Source organism: Triticum dicoccoides, chromosome 3A (assembly GCF_002162155.2).
Source record: "Triticum dicoccoides isolate Atlit2015 ecotype Zavitan chromosome 3A, WEW_v2.0, whole genome shotgun sequence".
Taxonomy (NCBI): Eukaryota; Viridiplantae; Streptophyta; class Magnoliopsida; order Poales; family Poaceae; genus Triticum; species Triticum dicoccoides.
The window spans coordinates 384328025-384336749 of record NC_041384.1 but is presented as its reverse complement, the minus strand read 5'-3'; positions in this window follow the sequence as shown (position 1 = coordinate 384336749).

The window sequence follows — 8725 nt, the reverse complement described above, 5'->3', positions numbered from 1 at the left end:
AATATTTTTGGGTTTTCTTTTCAATGCTAAAGCTAAGCATGCATAGAAAGTAAACTAACTACAACTATTTTTTTGTTTTTCTAAGGTTTTTCAAACACACAAGAAGAAAGTAAGAAAATAAAATTAAGCATGGATAGTACAATGAAAAAGTGTGGACACCGACAAATGAAATAAGTGAACATGAATGCAATGTCGGTGGGAAACACATACTCCCCCAAGCTTAGGCTTTTGGCCTAACTTGGTAATCAATCAGAAGCTTGGATAGTAGTTGGGGTACTGAGGAGCGGGCATCCACTGATCCCACTGCTGAGGCTCTTCCTCCTCCTCTGCGGCCTGGTTATTCCGGTAGGCGATGATGTCCGCAGGCATAATCCTATATCCGCCCTTGGTAATAGGATCAAACAAAGCAGGAGCAGGCAATGGAATGATATCACGAGTTTCAATGATGAAAACCAAGTTATAAGGAATAGGAATGTTAGGGTAATCTCGTGCAATAAAATGGTGGTGTTCCACGGCTGCGCGGTCTAGGTAAACCTTGGTCAAAGGGTAATCATGAAGGCGTATCTCAACATTGAAGTGAGCCGCCAAACGAGTAGCGAAAATCCCACTTTACCCTTGGACTTATTAATGTGGAGGCGATGTGCCACAATAGCTCCCAAGCTATAAGTGTTGTCGCCCTCTAGTGCACAACGTAGAACAACAAGGTCTGGTGAACTGAGTGGACCCACCTTCTCTCTAGCAAGCAGGCATTTTGCAATGAAAAGAGCAAAGCAATGAACAACAGGAAAATGCAAGCTAGCGGCAGTGATAGCTGACACCCCTCTCTCATCTCCCATTGTTAAGGTACGATAAAAGACCTCAAACTCTGGTGGTCCAGGCTCAACTAAGCTCCCGTTATAAGGGATCATGCATTTGTTACAAAATTCAGTAAGTGGTATCTGACGGGTTTCGGCATATAAACTAAACTGCACCTCAGGGGGATTATTCCTAGGAAGGAAAGTAAAACTTTGAACAAAGATATTTGTGAGGAGATGATACTGTTCACATTCAGCAGCAATGAAGTCGGTGAGGCCGGCATTAGCAGCATATTGTGTGAACTCCTGAAGGATTCCAGCCTCTTCCATGAACTGGGTGTGCAGCCATTCGCACGGCCGTACTTCTGCCAACCTCCGAGGATGGAGATCACTGTCAGAAGACTCCACAATAACTCCCTTGGAGTTCTTCTTAGAAGCAAACTTCCTAAAGATATTCATCCTTTTCCTATGAACAAAAAATTTGAAATTTTTAGTCCACAAATTTTTCTCAACAAAACTTCACAAAATTGATAGCAATTACTCATAGGGATACATAGAGGCCATGGCAAGCATTCAAACTACTTAGAACTCTAAGAATTCAACATGCAAGCTCATCTACAGCAGCACCAAGAGTAGCTAATTATTCAAAATATAAACCACTTAAACAAAAACTAATTGGACAAACGGTGGAGTTACATACCAAGCAACAATCCCCCAAAACAGTTTCAGAAACGGAGCTTCGAGCAAAGAGATCGAGATCCGCGGATTTGAGAGCAAGAACTCGGGAGAGAGAGCAAAGGTGAATTTTTTCTGGAGGTAGGTGATGATGTGGTGTGAAGATATAAGTGAGAGGCCCACGTGGGGACCACAACCCACCAGGGCGCGCCTAGGGGTCCTGGCGCGCATAGGTGGGTTGTGCCCACCTGGTGCACCACCCTCTGATATTATTTGCACCAGAAATTCTTAAATATTCAGAAAAAAATCATATTAAATTTTCAGTGCATTTCAAGTACTTTTATTTTTGGGTCATTTTTATTGCACAGAAGATTTAGAAAACAGACAAAACATGGCATTTTATTTTATTTAAATAATAAAAATAGAAAACAAAAGTGAGGTACAAAAGGTAGTGCTTACTTCATACCTCTCAAAAATGATTCATTAATAAGGTTGATCAAGTCTTATTAACAACCACTTTCGATTAGCATGAAACTGAAGAACTTTCGTAAATCACTAAGTTACCTCAATGGGGATATGAATGTCCCCAACAATAAGAATTTCATATTTATTTTTGACAGTAGGTAGAGGTATTTGAAAACTTCCAATAGTGGTTGTCAGAGATTTTCCAATAACATTAATACCATTCACTTGGAATTGTTTCTTCAGAAAGTGTACCGTATGCTCATTACCATTGATGTGAAAAGTGACCTTACTTTAATTGCAATCAATAACATCCCCTGCAGTATTCAAGAAGGGTCTACAAAGGATAATTGACATGTTGTCATCCTCGGGCATCTCAAGTATAACAAAGTCAGTCAAAATAGTAACATTAGCAACAACAACGGGCACATCCTCGCAAATACCGATAGGTATGGTAGTTGATTTATCATCCATTTGCAAAGATATTACTATAGGTCTGAGTTTATTCAAATCAAGTCTTTTCTATAAAGAGAAAGGCATAACACTAACACCAACTCCTAAATCACACAAAGCAGTTTTCACATAATTCCTTTTGATAGAGCGAAGTATAGTTGGTATTCCTGGATCTCCAAGTTTTTTAGCTACTCCATCTTTAAAAGTATAATTAGCAAGCATAGTGGAGATTTCAGCTTCCAATATTTTTCTTTTATATACTCCATCTTTAAAAGTATAACATTTGCATTGAAGTGATCTCATTTTCTAATGTAGTTTTCAAACTCATAAAGCATTGGCTAGGGTGCATATTGTGAGGATTGTCATTATCATTAAACTTCATTAGAGAATTTACCTCTACCACCTTAGGTAGTGGTGGTGTATTGAGCCCATGTATTTGTTCAGTAGGAGGTAAAATTTTAACATCCTCAGCTTAAATACCTTTTTCCTTCATAGATTTCTTTGCCTATTGCATATCTTCAGGACTAAGATATAATATACCCCTCTTCTTTGGAGTGGGTTTAACCGGTTGCTCAGGAAGAGTCCAATCATCATAATGTTTCAATATATTATTCAATAATTCTTCAGCTTGCCCAATAGTTCATTCCCTGAAAACACAACCAGCACAACTATCTAGGAAATCCCTAGAAGCATCAGTTAGTCCATTATGGAAGATATCAAGTATTTCATTTTTCTTAAGAGGATGATCAGGCAAAACATTAAGTAACTGGCAAAGCCTCTCCCAAGCTTGTGGGAGACTCTCTTCTTTAATTTGCACAAAGTTAAATATTTCTTGCAAGGCAGCTTGTTTCTTATGAGCATGGAAATATTTTTCAGAGAAGTAATAAATCATATCCTGGGGACTACGCACACAACCAGGAGCAAGAGTATTGTACCAAGCTTTAGCATCACCCTTTAATGAGAACGGAAACAATTTGAGAATAAAGTAATAACGAGTTTTCTCATCATGAGTAAAAAGGGTGGCTATGTCATTCAACTTAGTAAGATGTGCCACAACAATTTCAGTTTCATAACCATGGAAAGGATCAAATTCAACGAAAGTAATTAACTCTGGGTTGACAGAGAATTCATAATCATTATCATTAATAAAGATAGGTGAAGTAGCAAACTTAGGATCATATTGCATTCTAGCATTCAGAGATTTTTCTGTATACTTGCATAATAATTCCTCTAGATCATCTCTATCCCTACAAGCAAGAATATCTCCAGTGGTCTCCTCATTCATAACATAACCTTCCGGTACCTTAGGAATTCATATCTAGGAAGGCTAGTTCTAGTAGGTGTTTCAGGAGTTTCAGTTCCAAGCTCATCATCAGATTCAACAACATCATGTTGTATTACTCTAGCAATTTGTTCATCAAGAAAATCACCAAGTGGCACATCATTATCATCAAGCAAGGTACTAGCATTATCCATAGAGGAAGTAGCATCATCAATAACGTGCGACATATCAAAAATGATAGTAGGTGGTGGTGTTGCAAGTTTACTTAAAACAGAAGGTGAATCTAAACCAGAACTGGATGGCAGTTCATCACCTCCCCTCGTCTTAGAGGGATAAATCTTAGTCTTAGCATCCTTAAGATTCTTCATAGTGATAAATTGATAATAATCCCAAGTGACTCAACAAATATAGCTATGCTTCCTGGCAATGGCGCCAGAAAAAGGTCTTGATAACCCAAAAGTATAGGGGATCGCAACAGTTTTCGAGGGTAGAGTATTCAACACAAATTTATAGATTCGACACAAGGGGATCCAGAGAATATTTGAAGGTATTAGCAGCTGAGTTGTCAATTCAACCACACCTGGAGATTAATTATCTGCAGCAACATGATCAATATCAAAGTAATATGATCGTTTTGATAGTAGTGACAGTAGTAACGGTAACGGCAACGGTGATAGCAGTAGTTTTGTGGCAAGTGCAATAGTAATGATAGCAATGGTAACTTAGCAAGAGCAATATAAGATAAATTCGTAGGCATTGGATCGATGACTTGTTGGATGATATTCATCATGAGACATTTATAACCTAGGGCGATACGGCACTAGCTCCAGTTCATCAATAATGTAGGCATGTATTCCGTAAATAGTCATATGTGCTTATGGAAAGAACTTGCATGACATCTTTTGTCCTACCCTCTCATGGCAGTGGATTCCTATTGGAAACTAAGGGATATTAAGGCCTCATTTTAATAGAGAACCGGAACAAAGCATTAACACATGGTGAATACATGAACTCCTCAAACTACGGTCATCACCGGGAGTGGTCCCAACTATTGTCACTCCGGGGTTGCCGGATCATAACACGTAGTAGGTGACTATAACTTGCAAGATAGGATCTAGAACATGGATATAATGGTGATAACATAAACGGTTAAGATCTGAAATCATAGCACCCGGGCCCAAAGTGACAAGCATTAAGCATGGAAAAGTCATAGCAACATCAATCTTAGAATGCAGTGGATACTAGGGATCAGGCCCTAACAAAACTAACTCGATTATATGATGAATCTCATCCAAATCCTCACCGACCAGCGAGCCTACGAAGGAATTACTCACTCCTGGTGGGGAGCATCATGGAATTGGTGATGGAGAAGGGTTGGTGATGACGAAGAACGAAGACCCCCCCTCTCCGGAGCCCCAAACGGACTCCAGATCTAGCCTCCCGATGAAGAACAGGAGGTGACGGCGGCTCCGTCTCGTGGATCACGATAATTCTTTCTCGCTGATTTTTTCTCTCTGAAAAATAGGATTTTATAGCGTCGGTTTCAGGGTCTGCAGGGCCACTAGGTGGGGACAACCCACCTGGGCACGCCAGGAAGGGGGGCACCCTGGTGGGTTGTGCCCACCCAGGTCCCCCCTCCGATGGATCTTGGCTCCAGAAATTCTTATTTATTGTATAAAAAATCCTTGCAAAGTTTCATCCATTCCGAGAACTTTTATTTCTGCATAGAAACAACACCATGGTAGTTCTGCTGAAAACAGCATCAGTCCGGGGTTAGTTTCATTCAAATCATGCAAATTAGAGTCCAAAACAAGGGGAAAAGCGTTAGGAAAAGTAGATACGTTGGAGACGTATCAGCACTTCCCTTGGCTTGTGCCAAGCTTGGGGGAGGTGCCCCGATATCATATCACCATCACATCTTTACCTTTATCATTTTTCTTAGTTCGATCCTTTTGGCTATATCTTGATCTAGTAGAGTAAACGTTTTTAGTATGATCTAGTTTTGAGTTTTTCTTTGAGATCTATCTATGTAATCGAGTCCATGAGTTATATAATAAAGAGTAGTTTTGAGTTGAGGGCTTTGCTTTCTTGTTATGATCTTGAGGGAATAAGAAAAAGAAAGAAAGAAAAAGTAATAAAAAGATCATATAATGATCTTATGGAGAGTGATGACTTCACATATAAAGAGTATGATGAATAAAAATTGTTAAGGGTTGAAAAACATAGTTTTGGTCACTGTTGCAATTAATAGGAAGTAATAAAGAAAGAGAGGCTTCACATATAAATATACTATCTTGGACATCTTTTGTAATTGTGAGCACTCATTAAAATATGACATGCTAAAAGGTTGATGCTGGACAAGGAAGACAACATAATGGGTTATGTTTTATTATATTCGAATAGAAGTTATATTGTCATGGATCCTCCAACATGTTGAGCTTCCTTTCCCTCTTATGTTACCCAAATCTTTTGCACCAAGTAGAGATACTACTTGTGCATCCAAACATCCCTTAAACCAGTTTTGCCATGAGAGTCCACCATACCTACCTATGGATTGAGTAAGATCCTTCAAGTAAGTTGTCATCGGTGCATGCAATAAAAAATGCTCTCTAAATATGTATGATCTATTAGTGCAAAGAAAATAAGCTTTATACGAACTTGTGATATGGAAGAAATAAAAGTGACGGACTACATAATAAATTTCTTTATCACAAGCGAAAATATAAAGTGACATTCTTTTGCATTAAGATTTTGTGCATTCAACCATAAAAGCGCATGACAACCTCTGCTTCCCTCTACGAAGGGCCTATCTTTTACTTTTATCTTCTACTTCTATACAAGAGTCATGGTGATTTTCACCTTTCCTTTTTTTATACTTTTTCTTTTTGGCAAGCACTATGTGTTGGAGAAAGATCCAGATATATATCCACTCGGATGTAGGTTTTCATAAAGTATTATTGTTGACATTACCCTTGAGGTAAAAGGTTGGTGGCGAAACTATAAGCCCATATCTTTCTCTATGTACGATTGAGGCTTTGAACCCATAAGTATCGCGTGAGTGTTAGCAATTATAAAAGACTAAGAGATGGTTGAGTATGTGGACTTGCTATACAAAAGCTCTTCCATTAACTCTTTCCGATATTATGATAAATTGCAATTGCTTCAATGACTAAGATCATAGTTTGTTGGTTTTCAATAAAGTTTCTGATTCATACTTTACCTTGTGAATCAATTGTTACTTTGACATAAGAAATTATATGACAATATATGGTGTTGTTCTAAAGATGATCATGATGCCCTCATGTCCGTATTTTATTTTATCGACACCTCTATCTCTAAACATGTCGACATATTTTTTGATTTCGGCTTTCGCTTGAGGACAGGCGAGGTCTAAGCTTGGGGGAGTTGATACTTCCATTTTGCATCATGCTTTTATATTGATATTTATTGCCTTATGGGCTGTTATTACACATTATGGTACAATACTTATGCTTTTTCTCTCTTATTTTACAAGATTTATATGAAGAGGGAGAATGTCGGCAGCTAGAATCCTGGAGTGGAAAAGGAGAAAATCTGATAGACCTATTCTAAACAACTCCAAAAGTCCTGAAACTTTACCGAGAATTATTTTGGAATATATAAAAAATATTGGGCGAAGAAAGCACCTGAGGGGACCCACCAGGCAGCCACAAGGGTGGGGGCACGCCCTACCCCTGGGCGCGCCCCCTGCCTTGTGGGCCAGCTGGCAGGCCCCTGCTATTTGAAGAGTTTTGACCTAGAAAAATAAAGAGGAAGCTTTCGGGACGAAGCGCCACCGTCGCGTGGCGGAACTTGGGCAGAACCAATCTAGGGCTCCGGCGGAGCTGTTCTGCCGGGGAAACTTCCCTCCCAGAGGGGGAAAACATCATCATTGTCATCACCAATGATTCTCTCATCGAGAGGGGGTCAATCTCCATCAACATGTTCACCAGCACCATCTCCTCTCAAACCCTAGTTCATCTCTTGTATCTGATCTTTGTCTCAAAACCTCATATTGTTACCTGCGGGTTACTAGTAGTGTTGATTACTCCTTGTAGTTAATGCTAGTTGGTTTATTCGGTGGAAGATCATATGTTCATATTCTTAATGATAATTAATACTCCTATGATTATGAACATGAATATGCTTTGTGAGTAGTTACGTTTGTTCCTGAGGACATGGGAGAAGTCTTGTTATAAGTAATCATGTGAATTAGGTATTCGTTCGATATTTTGATGAGATGTATGTTGTCTCTCCTCTAGTGGTGTTATGTGAATGCCGACTACATGACACTGAGCACTTTGCTTTATATAAGATTTTTTCCAGGCTTGTCCTTTGCTACAAAAAGGATTGGGCCACCTTGCTGCACCTTAGTTACTCTTGTTACTTGTTACCCGTTACGAATTATCTTATCACACAACTATCAGTTACTGATAATTTCAGTGCTTGCAGAGAACTGCTTGTCATTTGCTTCTGCTCCTCGTTGGGTTCGACACTCTTACTTATCGAAAGGACTACAATAGATCCCCTATGCTTGTGGGTCATCACTTCCCACATATTCACGAAGATCTTTTATCGGTTGAACCTTTATGACAACATACGTAATTCCCTTTGTCTGTCAGTATGTTACTTGCACGAGATTCGATCGTCCATATCTCTATACCTAGTTTAATCTCGTTACCGGCAAGTGATAACCCACAAGTATAGGGGACCGCAACAGTTTTCGAGGGTAGAGTATTCAACCGAAATTTATTGATTCGACACAAGGGGAGCCAAAGAATATTCTCGAGTATTACCAGCTGAGTTGTCAATTCAACCACACCTGAAAGACTTAATATCTGCAGCAAAATATTTAGTAGCAACGTAGTATGGAAGTAACGATAACAGTGGCAAAAGTAACAGTAGCAGTTTCGTAGCAATTGTAACAGTAGAAGCGGAAAAGTAATGAAGCAAATATCAATATGTGAAAAGCTCATAGGCAATGGATCAATTGTGGATAATTATGTCAGATGGCATTCGTCATGCACCAGTTATAACATAG